At 37.6% G+C, this 21138-nt stretch overlaps 1 pseudogene; it reads right to left on the bottom strand.

The window, feature by feature from the left end:
* Window positions 1–314: 314 nt before the first annotated feature.
* LOC127653769 (sodium- and chloride-dependent betaine transporter-like) lies at window positions 315–20037 on the bottom strand (annotated as a pseudogene).
* Between the last annotated feature and the right edge of the window lie 1101 nt (window positions 20038–21138).

Below are 21138 nucleotides of genomic sequence, written 5' to 3' on the forward strand. Positions count from 1 at the left end.
AAAATAATAGTCTTCCATTGAACTCGTATCAGCCGTATCACCACTTAAATTGATAAGTGTAGTACAAGAAAAACATTAATAGTAGAAAAAACACTTGAAAAATTATATTAAAATATACTGGTAGTGAATGAGGTGATGCAGTCCCCTGTTCTTTCTGTAAAAGTGCTTTGAGTGTTGTGTCAGGAAAGCGCTATAAGTGTAAAATTCATTCATTCAAAATTCATTGTATAGCTTCATCAAAGCAAGTAATATTTCAGTTTCAAATGTTCAATCGTATAACATAATATAAACATGAAAATAGCAGGTTATGACTGGTTCTGCATATCTCCAAGTCATGATAACACACAGGCAAAGCTCAAATCATGAGTTTTATCCACCAGAATAGCAGTGCCGAAACACGATTCACATTTAGTGTTCTTCCGCAAATTGCTTGCAATTTTACTTTTCAACCACAGATGTCGCTAGAGAGAACAAAGTTACGTAGTGCAGCAGAGGGCTGCTCGAGCTGTGTCTTAATAGTATAAATGTACGGTACTATGGATGTTTATTTCATAGCTCTCTGAAATACTTGATTCTGATTGAATTATTTTGTATATTGACTGCTAAACTGTATTACTGGCAGTTGTCCTAGGATAACGCTCTTTTGGCATTTTTACATGATTTTCATGAAAGTTAAGCATGTTACCCCCAAATTCTCATTACTCTAATGCAAATAAATCAAATTCTCCAGACACAAAATCTTCCTAGCTAGACACAAACCATATATGATGTGTTCTGTGTATTGCTCACCATAAAACCAGCCAATGCATACTGACAGTGCAAAGGCAAATAGCAGGAGGGTCATTCCACTGCAGGCATAGTAATCAAATAACTGGAATATATACAAGCCACTCTGCAGGGAAGAGGGACAAAAATAATCACACAGACTGGATTCACATAAATCCCACATAAAGGATTATTAGGAACACCTGTTCAATTTCTGATTAATGCAATTATCTAATCAACCAATCACATGGCAGTTGCTTCAATGCATTTAGGGGTGTGGTCCTGGTCAAGACAATCTCCTGAACTCCAAACTGAATGTCAGAATGGGAAAGAAAAGTGATAAGCAATTTTGAGCGTGGCATGGTTGTTGGTGCCAGACGGGCCGGTCTGAGTATTTCACAATCTGCTCAGTTACTGGGATTTTCACGCACAACCATTTCTAGGGTTTACAAAGAATGGTGTGAAAAGGGAAAAACATCCAGTATGCGGCAGTCCTGTGGGCGAAAATGCCTTGTTGATGCTAGAGGTCAGAGGAGAATGGGCTGACTGATTCAAGCTGATAGAAGAGCAACTTTGCCTGAAATAACCACTCGTTACAACCGAGGTATCCAGCAAAGCATTTGTGAAGCCACAACACGCACAACCTTGAGGCGGATGGGCTACAACAGCAGAAGATCCCACCGGGTACCACTCATCTCCACTACAAATTGGAAAAAGAGGCTACAATTTGCAAGAGCTCACCAAAATTGGACAGTTGAAGACTGGAAAAATGTTGCCTGGTCTGATGAGTCTTGATTTCTGTTGAGACATTCAGATGGTAGAGTCAGAATTTGGCGTAAACAGAATGAGAACATGGATCCATCATGCCTTGTTACCACTGTGCAGGCTGGTGGTGGTGGTGTAATGGTGCGGGGGATGTTTTCTTGGCACACTTTAGGCCCCTTAGTGCCAATTGGGCATCGTTTAAATGCCACGGCCTACCTGAGCATTTTTTCTGACCATGTCCATCCCTTTATGGCCACCATGTACCCATCCTCTGATGGCTACTTCCAGCAGGATAATGCACCATGTCACAAAGCTCGAATTATTTCAAACTGGTTTCTTGAACATGACAATGAGTTCACTGTACTAAAATGGCCCCCACATTCACCAGATCTCAACCCAATAGAGCATCTTTGGGATGTAGTGGAACGGGAGCTTCGTGCCCTGGATGTGCATCCCACGAATCTCCATCAACTGCAAGATGCTATCCTATCAATATGGGCCAACTATGGCTATACATGTCAATCATCTCAATTGCACACACATGGAACAAAAATTTAGGGAATTTAAATGGGGTTGTCACTCTTGAAACTTTGTAGTGTGTACGTGGCCTATAATGTGTTTGTTTACATATCGTACCATACGATACATATGAATGAATGAAGGACATATGGTATTGAATTGTGAGCAATACAATATTTTCCAATATTGTAAAATAAAATACAATATTTTTACACCCTAATATATATATATATATATATATATATATATATATATATATATATATATATATATATATACACACACAGCATGTGTACACATATTAGGGTAAGACTGAGTCAAAAGTCAGAAAAAATAAATAAAAATAAAAGATTCTAAATGTAACATTACTTGTGTTAAGGAAAAAAAAAATTAAAAATTAAAATGTGTGTGTGTGTGTGTGTGTGTGTGTGTATGTGTGCATGTGTATATATATATATATATATATATATATATATATATATATATATATACAATGAACAATCACCTCGGTCACCATCAGGAGGCCGATGAGGAAGCTGCCCACACAGATGAGGAGGAGGAAGAGTTTTCGACGGTGTCCTTGGAGGAAGAAGGTAGGGTTCATGTCTGATATAGCTGTCATGAGAGCTTCTAAACTCACAAACTGAAAAAGAGAGAGGTATATAAATAAGTATATATAAAGGGCAAAATACAATTTAATATCGACAGTATCTTTGATTACTCTTGATGCTCTGGATTACTACTGAGAATTATTTTAACTTGTCTCTTACTTTGTAAAATAATAATAAAAAAGTTGACAGTTATGGGTTTACAATGGAAGTCTATGGGGCAATGTACAATGATTTTATGTTTATTATAACATGTAACAAATGATGTTAAGAGTTTAATTTGATTTTAACCAAGAACATTTGTTTAATGCAATTCTTAAACTTAACTTAAAGACCCCATAAAATGGCGTGACACAGTTTTCTTTCCTGAGTTGATGTATTTGAAGCAGGAAGTTGGGGCGGATATTGAAGGTCATGCCTTTTTCTTTAAAAAAAGGAAAAAAAATGGCCAATAGGCTTTTGCTTGAGCATTTTATTGGGCTAAACCTTTGATATGCCTTTGAATTCCTTTTTTCAGTCTTCAACATTTGTGGCCATTTTACTGAGACAAGAAATACGCATTTAGAAAATCTATCTACTAGAACTTAATAATGTCACTGTATATAGATGGTATCAGAGTTAACACACATGGACTAAAAGCAAAAAATTATATATAATTTATTTCATAGGATTTTAAAATACTTGATGTGTTCTCACCTCACTGTCCAGCCCCAGTAAAATGATCATTATGAAGAAACATATGGACCACAGCTGGGGCACTGGCATCATGGCTACGGCTCTTGGGTATGCAATGAATGCCAAATCAGGACCTGTAAAAACATGTGAAATTAACTGAGGTACAGGAAAATTATGTGCAAATTAGTTTGAAAGTACCCGAACACTTGACAAACAGGAGGCACTGTTGTTTTAAAGTTACCCGATTCTGCAACTATTGAAATATCAATTCCCTGCTCAAACGACATTTGTTCTTTTGCATTCTGTATTCAGTTCATTAACATGCTTTTATAACCCATCTTTGCAGTAGTGTCAGTGTCATCAGAAATTTCAATAACACGTGTAATCGGTACATACAGCATCACACAAAAGTGAGTATACCCCTCACATTTTTGTAAATATTTAATTATATCTTTTCATGTGACAACACTGAAGAAATGACACTTTGCTACAATGTAAAGTAATCAGTGTACAACTTGTTTAAGTATAAATTTGCTGTCCCCTCAAAATAACTCAACACACATCCATTAATGTCTAAACCTCTGGCAACAAAAGTGAGGACACCCCTAAGTGAAAATGTCCAAATTGGGCCCAAAATGACAATAGTTTGTGTGGTCACCATTATTTTACAGCACTGCTTTAACCCTCTAGGGCATGGAGTTCACCAGAGCTTCACAGGTTGCCACTGGAGTCCTCTTCCACTCCTCCATGACGACATCACAGAGCTGGTGGAGCTCCTCACCTGGTTTCCGCCACACACGCTTGACACCATCTGAACCAAATAAGTTTATCTTGGTCTTATCAGACCACAGGACATGGTTCCAGTAATCCATGTCCTTAGTCTGCTTGTCTTCAGCAACTGTTTGCGGGCTTTCTTGTGCATCATCTTTAGAAGAGGCTTCCTTCGGGGACGACAGCCATGCAGACCAATTTTATGAAGTGTGCGGTGTATGGTCTGAGCACTGACAGGCTGACCCCCTACCCCTTCAACCTCTGCAGCAATGCTGGCAGCACTCATATGTCTCTTTCCCAAAGGTAACCTCTGGATATGAAGCCGAGCACGTGCACTCAACTTCTTTGTTCGACCATGGCGAGGCCTGTTCTGAGGGGAACCTGTCCTGTTAAACCACTGTATGGTCTTGGCCACCATGCTGCAGCTCAGTGTCAGCGTCAGGGTCAAGGTCTTGGCAATCGTCTTATAGCCTAGGCCATCTTTATGTAGAGCAACAATTCTTTTTTTCAGATCCTCAGAGAGTTCTTTGCCATGAGGTGCCATGTTGAACTTCCAGTGACCAGTATGAGGGAATGTGAGAGCGATGACACCTGCTCCCCATTTACACCTGAGACTTTGTAACACTAACGAGTCACATGACACAGGGGAGGGAAAATGGCTAATTGGGTCCAATTTGGACATTTTCACTTAGGGGTGTACTCACTTTTGTTGCCAGCGGTTTAGACATTAATGGCTGTGTGTTGAGTTATTTTGACGGGACAGCAAATTTACAATGTTATACAAGCTGTACACTCACTACTTTACATTGTAGCAAAGTGTAATTTCTTCAGTGTTGTCACATGAAATGGTATAATCAAATATTTACAAAAATGTGAGGGGTGTACTCACTTTTGTGAGATACTGTATTATGGTAGCCTATAGCCTGTTAACCCATTAGTGCCATGAATGCAAATAGTAAATATTATAAAATGACTGCATATATCTTACTTTAAATAATCCCAGAGTCATTAAAAGAGCTTAAACACCTCAGAGAGAACTGCAGTATTATGCAGTCAGATCAAACATTATTGCATGAGTTACAATTCGTATAGGCGATATACATTTTATAAAGGTGTTCTGAAAGTAGCTTAAATTAGTGCTCACCTTCCCTGTGGACTTCACTCCCTTCCACACGCAGAAGTAGCAGATGATCAAGGACAACAGGAGACACAGAGCCAGCTCCCACCTCACACTGATACGCTCATCCACACTGCTGGTGAGTTTCAACACACGACTCCTATAAAACACACTTTTCTGTCATTCTCAAGTTAATACTAATAATAATAATTCCTTACATTTATATAGCGCTTTTCTAGGCACTCAAAGCGCTTTACATAGTATAGGGGGAATCTCCTCAACCACCACCAGTGTGCAGCATCCACTTGGATGATGCGACGGCAGCCATAGTGCGCCAGAACGCCCACCACACACTAGCTATTGGCGGAGAGGAGATGGTAGAGTGATGTAGCCAATTCAGGGATGGAGATTATTAGGAGGCCATGGGGGCCAATGGGGGGAATTTGGCTAGGACACCGGGGTTACACCCCTACTCTTTACGAGAAGTGCCCTGGGATTTTTAATGACCACAGAGAGTCAGGACCTCGGTTTAACGTCTCATCCGAAAGACGGAAGTTGTCATTTTCAAAACAGTATGCATTTACTGGAAAGCTATGGGTATATTGTTAGTATACTATCAAACAGGGTAACCACACTGTAGGACTTTGACACAGAAACGAAATAAAATAAATAAAACAAATTCTACACTGACTTTCTCCTGAGCTATTAAGATATTCAGACTGGTGCCAGTGAGTTTCTAGCATCTGGCAAATCTTAACTGCCTTAAGAACAGAGGTGAATGGGGGGAGAAGCCAAAACCCCTCTCCTCTTTGATAAGACCATTTGCATCATTGCCATGGGAATTTCAGAACATTCCATGGTTCTTTAATATAACCAACTCTCTACACTTAAAATGATTATATGAATCATAAGGGATGTTTCTGGCTTACCATCTCACATGAACATTTGACATGGACTTATCTTATTTCACTACCATCCAAATATACAGCCGTGTGTAGGATTTGACAAATGCATCTTATGCAGATGATAAGCTTGACAAGTATGTTTCATGTATTATCCATGCTTAAAACTAACAAACTAAATAGTAGGAAGTTTTATTATGCATTATAACTAAATTATAACTGTAATTTAAGAAAGTATAAGTGTCTGGTATGTAATTGATTGTCTCTTAAATTCCAGAATGATGGTGTGAAGTATATTCGGGTTATTTGGAGTTAAAGATTTCTTATGAAATTCATGATTAAAATGTTAACGTTTTGATAGGGATGGGTATTGATACAGATTTCCCGATTCAATTCGATTTCGATTCGATTCCATTCAATTTTTCTTATTTCACTTATTTCATATGGGTTTATTTTAGTTAAAATGTCCCTTTTGCTTACATATAAAAGAGATTATCTCTCAGCTAATGCTGTTAATTATACAGGGGACCTTCTAACTAGGTACATTAGGAAAATATGAATCTTACTAATTATATTTTATTACTTTTTCATAATTTGTCACATTTTTGCTTTTTAAAAATTAACAAATAAATGTATGCAATCTATAGATATAATATTTCATATATTGTTACATATTTATTGTAAAATTGCATAATTTGTACAATTTACAAGTAATTACATTGATTTGTTGAACACATGCTAAATCCAGTACTGTCTCTTTAACAAAAAAAAATGGCATTTCTGTAAACAGTGCCTTTAAATGAGCATGTTAACTAGAGAGGTCTCGAATGGCTTTACCTCATCTGTGTTATGTATGATTAGAAATCAATATTTTTTTGTAGTTGTTTATGATCAACAACTAACTTTAAAGAACAGAAAGTGAATTTAAAGAGATAGTAGGCCTATTCAAGATAGTATTCAATGACAAATGGGTTGTGTGGATCTTTTCCTTGAACACACATTACATGGAACAACTTTTACTCCAAACATGCAGTGAAAGGATCTCGCTGAACACTTCACCACTAAATTACACAATTACAGGTGAGTGAAATGTAAACATTTACCAGCCAGTTACCAAATATCACAGAGCAAAAGTCACAGAGCACGAAATTTGTTTGCAAATGCAAGCGATTTCCTCTCACTGTAGAGGAGGGCTGCGCATTGAGTGAAAGATCGATCTTGGATTTAAGAATCGATATCGAGAATTATCTTGAGAGAAGGACAAAAATTACCATGTGACATAAAGACACATGTAAAGACACCTCTGATTGGCTTAGATCCTCTTAGGGCCTTAAATATGTTAACGGTTGTGTAGTGACTGGTAACTGGATCATTGGTTTAAGTTATGTTTGATATACAGCTCTGACCACTGCAAAATTATCAGTTTACTATTTATATGTATATGTTTTAGTAAAATGAACATTTTTGTTTTATTCTATATAGTACTGACAACATTTCTCCCAAATAAAAATATTGTAATTTAGAGCATTTATTTGCAGAAAATTACAACTGGTCAAAATAACAAAAAAATGCAGTGTTTTCAGACCTCAAATAATGCAAATAAAACAAGTTCATATTCATTTATTAAACAACACAATACTAATGATTTAACTAATGAAGAAATCAATATTTGGTGGAATAACCCTAATTTTCAAATCACAGCTTTCAAGTGTCTTGGTATACTCTCTACCAGTCTTTCACATTGCTGTTGGGTGACTTTATGCCACTCCTGGCACAAAAATGTATCTTTATTTGTATAACCCCCACCCTGTACACAGGATAAGCGGTTGACGATGGATGGATGGATGGATGGATGTATAACCCCCCATTCATCTGTATTTGTAACCCCCAAAATACAGAATGATGAAATTATCAGCTTTGGTGATTTGCTAATACTCACTCCCAGAATTCTTTGGCAGGTGATGATGCATTTTCCATAAAGCTTTTGTTTCTTATTCCTTCCATTCGATCAAACTCGACACCGGTGTCTGTAAGGCTGTAAATAATACAAATCCGCTGGAATTCTCCACAAAACTGGCAAATCACAGATTTACAGAAAACTGTTTTGTCACTACCTGAATTCCACCAGTTCCTGCAGCTAGCCCATGGTAGCTCACTGCTGAAAGAAGAGAAGAGATAGAAGAAAGCCCAGGCCATAATGATGATGTAGTAGATAATGGAATATAAGATGACCACCTGACTCCCATAACCTAGACCTGAAGAAAAGCAAGTTGTATTTATTTGTATTGAAAGAAAAATTTGCTTGGAATGTCTAAGGTGAATTTGTCGAATGGAAAATGTCTGTACATATACTGCATACTTGTAATATTGTGTTTACATTGTTATATTATTGAAATAATTGATCACTTATATAAAAATTGTGCAACAAATAATAATTCAATGTCATGTAATCATAGATAGAGATGCTTGCAAATTGAAACAAAAAGCCAAAGTAACTGCTTTGGAAAGAGAAACAGTATAAATTGTGAAATTAGCAACTGAAAGTCCAAAGAAGAACACATGAGGAATAAACCTCATGTGCAGCTTCAGTAAATATGTTTATTTGTGTTCTGAGTCATGAAATTATATCTAATGAAAGCTCCCAAAGGCAAACTAATTCTGAAAACAAATCACGTTAAAAGAGGATGCTAACTCCGTGAGATGAATCAGATGATGTGTTACTTTTTTAGAATGCTAAATGTTTTATAAATAAAAATGCAAATGAACACCCTCTTGAAAATACATTTCTTTAATCAAAACTGTGATTAGTACAAAAGTAAATGTTATGTTTTAAACTCTTTAACTAACAACTATAAACACAAATAGGAAGGAACTCAATTTCAAACCATTATTGCTATGAAAGGGTGTTTACATGTACAACTATGTCATATTAAGAGCAAACATGCATAATAATGGTTGTGTAGGGTTTCTTGGTTCAGGTTTGGGGAATGTACAATTAATATTAATGATTGTAATCAATGATTAATCATACGGTTTGAACGAGATATCAATACATTCTAAATTGCCCCAAAACAGGGGTTATATAGCCCAAAAGTCTGCTTCAGATATATATAGATAATTAACACAACGAATTATAATTAATTAGGAATATACATCATATGCAGACAGGCTGTATTAATTTTCAGAACACCTTAATGGAATTAACCCGTATCACGAACCAATCAGTTCGTCCACCGAACCACTTTGCTCGACACTCTTGATCAATTCTCCAGAAGGTTTATTCTTAGTATAAGCTTACTTAATCAAAGCACGTTAACTTACTTTGATAATATCAACTCGTAGCTTTAGATCGCACATTAAAGAGGCTTTGCTTTATGACCAACAAACACAGACAATCAAGCGTATAATTGGGTTTACTACAAGGAACTAGGATATATCACTACACTTAAACAAACATAGAACACATTTAACATAGAACAAACAAAGTAAAACAGTAAGGAAAATGATAGAAAACTTGTTACAACAGTTAAACCTTAAGAGCCAGCAAGGGACTTACACACTTTAACGCATTTGAATTTAGATGGGATAATACTTGCAAAATGGACCTTTGTGTCGCTGAACAAGACTGCGTGTGTGCGTGAATGTCCTCGTTGCCGTCCGTGAGCTGGAGGATTTCTGTTGGTGCTCCCGAGCGTGGATCGCTCGCGGGAAGTTCAAAGCATCTTAGGAGTAATGGTTGAAACTGAGAGAGAGTCCTTTCACCCGGAGGATATCGGACTGCTCCAAAAACGTAGAGTGTTGAGCTTTGTCCGAAGACAAGGAAAAGACTGAGATAAACGCCAAATAAAACAAAAGACATGTCTGACGAGAGTAACACAAAAAGAAAAAGCAAGAGAGCTTGAAGAGAGATAAAAGAGAGGAGCACAAGCGAAGACAAAAGAGTTAAGAGAAGAGAGGAAGAGAGTGATTCCACACCAGATCCTGACTTTTAAGGTAGGGAGGTCACGCCTCCTTTGGGAGGAATGACCCAATGAGGCACCTCAGTTTTGGCGCGAGAAGGTTCCCTTTGTCTTGTCAAGGCTAGTCATTTGCCTAATTTATGACAGGGTCCGGATGTGGTTTGAATAAAACATATTTCCGGGAATAAAACATATTTCCTTAAAAATAAGCCATTTCTTGGTTTTAAATGGTATGAACGTGTGTGTGTATAGATTTTCAGTGTGTAGATGGCGATGTCACGAGTGTCTCTGGAGAGGCTCTTTGGGTTGTAAAAACGTCAAGAAGCATTCTAACTCCCAGACTTGCTGGCGCTACCTGGTGATTTAGATGGGGAGGATTTTTAGTACCCTTAGTAAAAATGTGTGCATTGCATTCAGAATTAATGAGTTCATGATTTTCCGTTCATACTCTACAGTTGACATACAACAGCACTCACTCTCTAGCTTGCCTGCTTTTTAGATTAACAAGTCTTTCATATTTCTCCATGTATATTAATCTAATCCTGATATAAGGGTAAAGGCTCACCTTCAAATAGTGGGCAGATCTTCTTCCAGCAGGTGATGACCCTTGGCTGGTGAACTGACACAGAGCAGTTTCCAAGAGAAAGAGAGGAATGCCACAGGAAAACAGAAAGACCACATATGGAATCAAAAATACTCCTGAAAAAAAGTCCAGCTGTTACTTTTGGAAGAGATTGTGGGTAAAGAGATTCCTTTTCCTTTTAAGACTGTTCATATTTCACACTAGCATAAAACACAAACAAATCAAAATCTTGAAAAACTATAAAGGCTTAAAATTATTTTTTAGTGGCACAGAGTCACAGTGTTCATACTGAGCGAATCAATCTACAAATGGTTTACTTTAGTTGTGTCTGAATATTAGCATAGGAAAAAAGAATGTATTTTAACATAAAATTAATCTTAAAAAAAACTAAAATGCACGAAACCAACAAACCTCCTCCATTCTTGTAACAGATATGGAAACCTCCACACATTTCCTAAACCAATGATCTGTCCTGCAACAGCCAAGATAAACTCCACTTTACTGGACCATTGGTCCCTCACTTGGGTTTTGTGAACTGGGTCTGTTCCTCTGGAGTCAGTATAAGCCAGTTTAAACTGCACATCTGGATCATGCTGCATCTCCACGTCACTGCAAAGAAGTACAACAAACATCAGTCAAAACATTAATTGATGCCAATGAGGCACAAGCAAAGCTCAGAGTGTTGACTATATATCAAAAAGGTCAAAAACAGCAACGACAATGTCTGATTTACAGTAAGACATTCAAATAATTAAGTTTGAAGTTAGAATCTGTGTCCAGTTTTACAATGCACTGTGAAAGACATCACCCACAAAATATCTGCGGCTGATATTAGTAGTTTTTTAATTTTCACATTTTGCTTGCTGTATAACAGCTTGTTTGCTTCAAGCAAGGATATTCAATGGAGTTTACATCAATGCCCCAAATCTGATTGAGCGACCTATAGTCATTGAGTGACCTAAAATATTTACTCACAAACTACAAATTGTTAGTTGATTTTTTTTTGTATGCTGAGGTCAGAGGTACACACTGCTTGTGAACGTCCTCACAGCTGAAAAAATCTTGTGTTCCTGAAACAGGAAGTACTGCAGGGGGGCTTAATTGCGATCCCTTCTTCCCTTATTTCTTTGTGCGATGGTCCTTATACCATCTGAAGAAAATTATACTGACCACTACAGTACTTTAATTATGTTTTTAAAGGTTTAAATTACAAACATATTTGAAAAACACATTTTTATCATACTATACATAACTAGTCATGTAATGTGCACGTACATGATAAACTATTGGGAAGGATGCTTTTAAAAACTGTTGATCGTTTTTGCAGGCAGAGGACTGTTAAAATGAACAGATGTTGTCTCTTACTACCATAATATTCAAATATATAGATATTGATATATTTTCAGTTTAGTTTGCAAAGTCATCTTACGTGTTGTACTTTCCAGGTCTGCATGCCCATCTTAGTTCTAAATGTTTCGGTGATATACCTTATAAGAAATTGAAAACAGTTTTAATGTTGTCTGTATAATAATTACATGAATGTGCATCCATTTAAATTCCTATGACTCTATGGGAGATGGAATGAAATGTAAATACCTTCATTGACAATCAAATTCCTGACAGCCTGCAATAAACTATCATTTTAACTAGAAACTGTTGATTTTCAGTTAAGTAAACCTGTCTTAGCATATACAGCTGAAGCAAGTGTCTGTATTTCATATTCATGAATGAATCATGGAATTATTGAACATTGTATTTCATTATTTACATTGATTAGTATTGCCTATATTATCTCCTACTAAATGGGGAAAAAATTTATTTAACTTATATTAATATATATCTAAATTGTATAAATATATATATTGCTTGCAAGCCGAAGGACACCATCCCGACCGAGAAGCATAGGGGTGGCAGCATCATGTTGTGGGGGTGCTTTGCTGCAGGAGGGACTGGTGCACTTCACAAAATAGATGGCATCATGAGGAAGGAAAATAATGTGGATATATCAAAGCAACATCTCAACATCAGACAGGAAGATAAGGCTCGGTCTTCCAAATGGACAATGACTCCAAGCATACCTCCAAAGTAGTGGCAAAATGGCTTAAGGACAACAAAGTCAAGGTATTGGAGTGGCCTTCACAAAGCCTTGACCTGTCAATCTGATAGAAAATTTGTGGGCAGAACTGAAAAAGTGCATTCGAGCAAGGAAGCCTACAAACCTGACTCAGTGACAATAGTTCTGTCTGGACGAATGGACCAAAATTCCAAGCAACTTTTGCGAAAAGCTTGTGGAAGGCTCCCAAAAACGTTTGACTCAAGTTAAACAATTTAAAGGCAGTGCTACCAAATACTAACAAAGTGTATGTAAACTTCTGACAACAAACTTTCAGATTCTTAAAATAAAGTAGTGATCCTAACTGATCTAAGACAGTCAGGAATTGGGGAAAACTGTGTTTACATATGGCTAGTGTGTATGTAAACTTCTGACTTTAAATGTATATATACACTACCGGTCAAAAGTTTTGAAACACTTGACGGAAATTTTTCTCATGATTTGAGAAATCTTTTGATCTGAAGGTGTATGCTTAAATGTTTGAAATTAGTTCTGTAGACAAAAATATAATTGTGCCACCATATTAATTTAATTATACAGGTGAAACTCGAAAAATTAGAATATCGTGCAAAAGTTCATTAATTTCAGTAATTCAACTTAAAAGGTGAAACTAATATATTATATAGACTCATTACAAGCAAAGTAAGATATTTCAAGCCTTTATTTGATATAATTTTGATGATTATGGCTTACAGCTTATGAAAACCCCAAATTCAGAATCTCAGAAAATTAGAATATTGTGAAAAGGTTCAGTATTGTAGGCTCAAAGTGTCACACTCTAATCAGCTTAACACCTGCAAAGGGTTCCTGAGCCTTTAAATGGTCTCTCAGTCTGGTTCAGTTGAATTCACAATCATGGGGAAGACTGCTGACCTGACAGTTGTGCAGAAAACCATCATTGACACCCTCCACAAGGAGGGAAAGCCTCAAAAGGTAATTGCAAAAGAAGTTGGATGTTCTCAAAGTGCTGTATCAAAGCACATTAATAGAAAGTTAAGTGGAAGGGAAAAGTGTGGAAGAAAAAGGTGCACAAGCAGCAGGGATGACCGTAGCCTGGAGAGGATTGTCAGGAAAAGGCCATTCAAATGTGTGGGGAGCTTCACAAGGAGTGGACTGAGGCTGGAGTTACTGCATCAAGAGCCACCACACACAGACGGGTCCTGGACATGGGCTTCAAATGTCAAACGTCTTACCTGGGCTAAAGAAAAAAAGAACTGGTCTGTTGCTCAGTGGTCCAAAGTCCTCTTTTCTGATGAGAGCAAATTTTGCATCTCATTTGGAAACCAAGGTCCCAGAGTCTGGAGGAAGAATGGAGAGGCACACAATCCAAGATGCTTGAAGTCCAGTGTGAAGTTTCCACAGTCTGTGTTGGTTTGGGGGGCCATGTCATCGGCTGGTGTTGGTAATTTTCAAAAATTATATGAAAAATTATAATTTCGTGATTTTACTAACCCAACTAATGACTCGGCGCTTTATCAGTAGGTTGCACGACACGTGAAGCATTTTTTTTTTAGCTTTCACTTAAGAAGAGATAACTGTGTGCTACCAGTACTCCATCAGAGCGGGTCTTCAGCACAGCGGGTAGTGTAGTTACTCCAATCCGCAGCTTATTAAAACCAGATAAAGTGAATATGTTGGTATTTCTGGCCAGAAACATCGAAATTTAAACACGGTCTATGGTGAAAGATATTAGACTTCTTTACGCATTTTTCGCCATCGATCCGTTGAGCTATTCGATTTTGCATATAATTTTTTAAACGTTCATTTGTGTAGTTCATATGACCACTTTACAATATTTCAATAACATAATTTATTTTGTAGCCTGTGCTGAAGTTAATTGTGCTGCTAATTATAAGTGAAATGTTAATGCCGAGTTTCGGTCTGAGTGTTGTTCCATTTTCTAGTTCTTTATTTGTTGTTCTTCTATGTTTTAATAAATGTGTGTTATTCATATTCACCTTGTTTCTTTCATTTGATTTGACATTATGGATTTATGGCCAAGGAAATTTTTCTTTAAAAGTATTAACCAGACAAAAGTTATTTGACGTTCGCTGGTCTGGGTTTATCTTAAACTGCCGCTTCAGTGTATACAATCGGCTATGTGACAATGAGCAAGATTTTCTGAGACACTACAACTACTAATAATTAATTAATAAAGGCTATTTTCTTGTAGCCTACAACATAAAATACTTTAATCTAAATGTAGGTACAGTGTAAGACATGTAAAAAAAAAAGACAAGAAGCTGTGTCAAGATCAATATTTGTGTAGCCTGCCTGACACGGTATTTTCACAGACTACACGTCACGTCTCTGGCATATACTACAGTATTTAAAATAGCATATATGCATTAGTTATATTCTCAATTTAATTTACAGAGCAATCCTTGCAAAGTTTTTAGGTTAACTATAGAAGAGACTAGGATTAGTGAGTCACACGAGCAAGACTCGCAAAAGGGGGCGTGGCATCACGATGGTGGCTCTACATCGTGATGTTGGTCAGCCATCACGATGGACGACGATATCGTCCATCGGCACAACCCTAATATGTTTGAAACATCACAATCTTTAACTGCCATTAGTTCACATTTTCTTAAGTTTAATTTGAGACCTGAAGCTTGTGAAAATCCTCTGATCAACTCTATCGCAGGGGGAATCTGGGAGGCATTTCTCAGGAAGATGGTGGTGTCATCAGCCAGTTGACTAAGGATGATACTTCTTTCAGCCAATGTTATCCCTTCCAAGGCACTGTTAGAGACATGTAGAGCTAAGAGTTGAGAGGCGATCAGAAACAAGTATGGGGAGATTGGGCACCCTTGTTTGATTCCACGTGACACTTTGAATCTAGGGGAAGTACCGAATTTCAATTTTATTGCACTACTACCATTTGTATACAGGGTCCTGACAGTTCTGCAAAAGCCATCTCCAAATCCAAAATTTTTAAGTGCTTGCAGGATAAAACCATGTTCAAGCGAGTCAAATGCCTTATAAAAATCAAGGAACAGAATGAAACTGTTGTCAGTGATGAGCTCATTATAATCTAATAAATCTAGCGCTAATCTAATGTTATTTGCAATATGTCATTTCCTCATGAACCCAGATTGTGATTCATCTATAATAGAGTCTAACACTTCTTTAAGTCTATTAGCGAAAACTAGTGCAAAAATTTTGTAATCGTTATTTAAGAGAGTGATAGGACACCAATTCTCTAGACAGTTTCTGTCCTTTTCTGGTTTTGGAATCAATGTGATGACACCCTGTGTCATAGTTGTTGGAAGTGCTTCTTTCGCTAAGCTCTCTGAGAAAACTTTTACTAGAAAGGGGGTTAGTAATTCATCAAACATTTTGTATAATTCAGCAGTTATACCATCACACCCTGGGCTCTTGTTGTTTTTGAGATTTTTGATCGCCTTCAACACCTCCTCTTGGGTAATGCTATCATCACAATAGTCTCTGTCTTCTGGGGATATAGTTCTACAATGACTAATAGAGGCCATACATGATTTAGTTGTTACCTCACAGTAATTAGATGTGTATCAATTGTTATAGAAATTATAGCAGTGGATGGCTAACTCTTTTGGATCTTCAATAATTTTTCCCTCCACTTCAATTTGATCTACAGTACCCAGTACATTTTTACTCTTTTCAAGTCTAAAGAAGTAGGCTGAGTTTTGTTCACCCTCTTCTATCCATTGTTTTCTTGACCTTATATAGGCTCCCTTAGCTTTTGATTTATAAATGTCATCTAATTTATTTTGTAATTTTGTATAATCACATCTTTCCTCCTTAGATAGAGACTCTTTTTGAGAAAGAAACGCTAGCTTCTCAATAACCTCGTCTTCAACTGCTTGTCTGTTCTTGGCCAAATCACCACCAAACCTCCTGAGAAACTTCCCCAGCTCATATTTTAGAAGCTCCCAATTCGCTCCATAATCTTTCTGAGAGTCTGCTTTAATCCAAAAGTTTTCAATCAGTTCTTTAACTCTTTGTTTGACCTGCTTATGTTCAAGGAGCGAACTATTAAGTTTCCAAAATGAAGCTTTTGGGCCAGAGGACTGGTCCGAGGACAGAGCTATTGAGAGGTAGATTGCTTTGTGATCGGTCAATGGAGTGTTACTGATATTGACTGAAATGCTGTTCCTTGTTAAACATCTGGAAACTAACCAGTAGTCAATTCTGGATTGTCTTGAGCAGTCTTTATTGGACCAGGTAAACTGTCTGTCATTTGGAAACTGTTCCCTCCAAACATCAACCAGGTCAAATTTATCCATGAGACACTTTAACACAGAGTTAGGAGACCCTGACCTCCTTGGTGGCCATCTGTCTAAGATATTATTCATCGCTATATTAAAATCCCCTCCCACAACTAAAGAGGCATAAGGGTATTTGTTCAACCAGTGTGATATTTTATCCTCTATGGTATCAAGAAGCATGTTATTCTCCACAGAAGAGTTGTATCCATATATGTTTATAATGAGTATGGTATGATTATTTTTAGTAATTACCATTATGAGAAAATGCCCTGAAGAATCTAAGTCGGTATTTAGAATTTTCCCATTAAAATTGTACCTAAAGATTCCTACACCAGTTGAGTGCTCTGATCCATGTGCTAACCAGATGTTGTCTCCCCACTGTGACCTCCAAAAACTAGAGTCATTGACTGTTGAGTGACACTCTTGAAAAAAGCAAAGATCTGTCTTATTTTTCTTTGCAAACAATAACAAAGCCTTGCGTTTCACACTATTTTTAAGACCCCTGGCATTAATAGACATTAAAGCCAAAGACATAAAATAATATCAGGTATAACCTGAAAGCTGGAAAAATACACACGATTCTCTCTAAACACTTAGTTAGAAAGTTGTTGTAAACTCTGCAATACAAGAAACAAACCCTTAGCGAAAGACAATGGGCATGTAGGTACATATGATAAATCTACACCCCCCCAAAAAAAGAAAAAAGAAAGCTATGTCCTTTGAGGAAAACATTTAAAGATATATTTTTTTTTTCTCCATGTAGGATGTAGCCGTTAACCTTAAAATGAACTGATTAATAAAGTGTAACTTGAGCAATAGGTAACAATTGGTTAGCATAAATTATTTGACACAAAAAAGGAAATAACACATTTAACTCAGTCTTTTTGTGCTTTTTATCTGTACCCTTACATTTTTTGTTCTACCCATCTTTTCTGAAGTCCTAACCAAAAAATTATATTCAGCATTGAAACGGCTTATATATCCATCTACTGAAGAACCAAATTAATGTTATCCAATCAGACAGTAGAAAATTGCTACTATTCATACAACTCATAGGCTAGTAGGTTCTAGCAGAGGTTCTGTAACAGTTCTACAACAGAGGTATTGTGTGAATTATTCACACTAGCCAAAGTAGAATATAAAATACGTTGGGTGACTTTGAAAATACATTAGGTAACCCTTTGATAATACCTTTTTCTTTTTTTTCTTTTTGTGAATCCTTTTATTTAATTTTTTTGATTTTTATTAGTAGTAATTTTTTGATAGCATTTTTGTTGTTTAATATTTACTGTAGAACGTGACTGGTATTATTTATTTATTTTTTGATAACGTTACTCCTGAATAATCCACCCAGAAGTAGAGCAGACAAAATGTAAGTCATTACATCTGTAAATCTGTTATCCAAACAAACCTACTCTTACCTTAGTTAAGATTTAGGTATCTACATACATGTGCTAGAGCAGTTCAGCGGCCTGGCTCACATGTCATTCACTGTTACCCTTTTACCATCAATATGTGCGAAATGTCCTCTGAAACCCGCTTTCTTCCCTTCCTTCCTCGCCTGTTCCACCAGCGGCCACAGTTTGTTCCTGGCATCCTTGGCATCTTGGGTCAGGTCTTCGAAGATTTTGATTTTTCTTTCCTTGAGTATGGTCGATGTTCTGGCATCCTTCCAAATCTTGTCCCTGTGGGTTCACGATAGAAACTGCATCATGATACGGCGGTTGGAACGTGCCTCTCCCGAGCGGGGTCCCAGTCTGTGAGCGATGTCCACGGAAAAGGCCAGTTAGTCTGCGATGTCTGGTGAGACCTGGCTGAATAGGTCCACCATAATTTTTTTACATTTTCTCCCGCTTGTTCCTTTACCCCGGCGATGCGTAGATTCCACCTCCTCTTGTAATTATCAAGTTCATTGCACCTGTCAAGGAGTACACTGTTTTCTTTCTCCAGGAATCCAACTTTTTTCTCTAGAGTTTCCACTTTGTCTGTTGCTTCTTTTAGTTGTTTCCCCATATATTCCATAGCGTCAGTGACACTTTTTATGGTGCAAGTATTATCTTTAACTGTCGCCTCCAACGACTGCAACCTCCTCAGTGACTCTTCTTGCATTTTTTCAACCCTCTCAGCATTGACACATGTCATTCACTGTTACCCTTTTACCATCAATATGTGCGAAATGTCCTCTGAAACCCGCTTTCTTCCCTTCCTTCCTCGCCTGTTCCACCAGCGGCCACAGTTTGTTCCTGGCATCCTTGGCATCTTGGGTCAGGTCTTCGAAGATTTTGATTTTTCTTTCCTTGAGTATGGTCGATGTTCTGGCATCCTTCCAAATCTTGTCCCTGTGGGTTCACGATAGAAACTGCATCATGATACGGCGGTTGGAACGTGCCTCTCCCGAGCGGGGTCCCAGTCTGTGAGCGATGTCCACGGAAAAGGCCAGTTAGTCTCGCGATGTCTGGTGAGACCTGGCTGAATAGGTCCACCATAATTTTTTACATTTTCTCCCGCTTGTTCCTTTACCCGGCGTGCGTAGATTCCACCTCCTCTTGTAATTATCAAGTTCATTGCACCTGTCAAGGAGTACACTGTTTTCTTTCTCCAGGAATCCAACTTTTTTCTCTAGAGTTTCCACTTTGTCTGTTGCTTCTTTTAGTTGTTTCCCCATATATTCCATAGCGTCAGTGACACTTTTTATGGTGCAAGTATTATCTTTAACTGTCGCCTCCAACGACTGCAACCTCCTCAGTGACTCTTCTTGCATTTTTTCAACCCTCTCCATTATTATTAGCAGAACAGAATTGGGCACAGACTGACCTTCATTGTCATCAATTGTTTTACTTCTCTTTGCGGCTCGCAGCTTCAGCGAATTTGGCAACGGTTGCGCCGAGTCCGAGCCCACCTGTTCCAGCAAAGTTAACGTTACCTCCATCTCGCCTTCTTCAGCCTGTGTCTGTGGAGCCTTTTTGGCGTATGAGTGCATAATGCTGCTAATATCTTCCTCTTTGTCCATTTTCCAAGAATATGAGGGTCAACTGAGGGCTACTGGTCGAGTAGAAGAAGTGACAGTCCATTTGAAAAGTTAGCCGTTAGGTTATCAGAAAGTGGTTTGCGTTAACCACTAACTTCAGCCAATTTTCAAAAAAGCCAAAAAAGTAGGACACACGTACATAAATATCTTCTTCAAAAAGTCTCTGATTTGTCAAGTATTAGGATAGCATTTTTAAGCCCTCAATTTGTGTTAACTGTTAAAAAAAAACGAGGTTTGCTACCTCATATTGCAGAGCGACAACAGAGTGATGTTACCTCGACGCCATCTCGCCGTCCACCCTTCTTCTTCTTCGTGGGGGAATGACGCGTCAGTCTCTCTCTCTCGCGCAAACTCGGACACACTCGGTCTCTTTCACGCGATCTCGGACACACTCGGTCTCTCTTGCGCGATCTTGGACACACTCGGTCTCTCTCGCGCTCGTGGAGTTTGCTTCGCTTTTGTCAAGTCCGGCGCCTCATAGATGCTCCGCTCCGCTCCCCACTCAACTCAACTTTTTTTTATTTATACATATATATTTTTTTATTGATAAACAATATGGAAAACATATAATTCACAAAGGCAGACAATACCAGGGGAGCATAGGGCTAACAAAAAAATAAAAATACAAAAAATCACAAATCAGCACTGAAAGATGTTAAACAGGGTAAATAGATGCAAGGTCTTGATAGCTTTCCTGTTTTTAGAGTATAGGATTGTCTTAATGTATTGTTTGACTTCGTTTTCAAAGATGGCAAAGGAAGGTTTATGGTTGGAGAACTTAGATGTGTGAATATGTGATTTTGCCAGCAATAGCATCAGATTGATGATATAGAAATTATTTGCCTTGATATTTTTTATTTATACTCAAACGTCTCTGCGAATTATTGACTGACGTAATAATTGCGCGACACAACGAATCGATAATGTAATTTGTTGCCAACTCTTTTAATAATTGAATTTTATCGATTCGTTGTTGCAGCCCTAGTCCATAGCAACCAAAACGTTTCAGTTTCACATTATTCTGGCGAGATCTGAAAAATCTTCGCTACAACGAGCAAGCGAGTGCTTATATACATTCACTGA

The sequence above is a fragment of the Xyrauchen texanus genome, chromosome 13 (genome assembly GCF_025860055.1).
Source record: "Xyrauchen texanus isolate HMW12.3.18 chromosome 13, RBS_HiC_50CHRs, whole genome shotgun sequence".
Taxonomy (NCBI): domain Eukaryota; kingdom Metazoa; phylum Chordata; class Actinopteri; order Cypriniformes; family Catostomidae; genus Xyrauchen; species Xyrauchen texanus.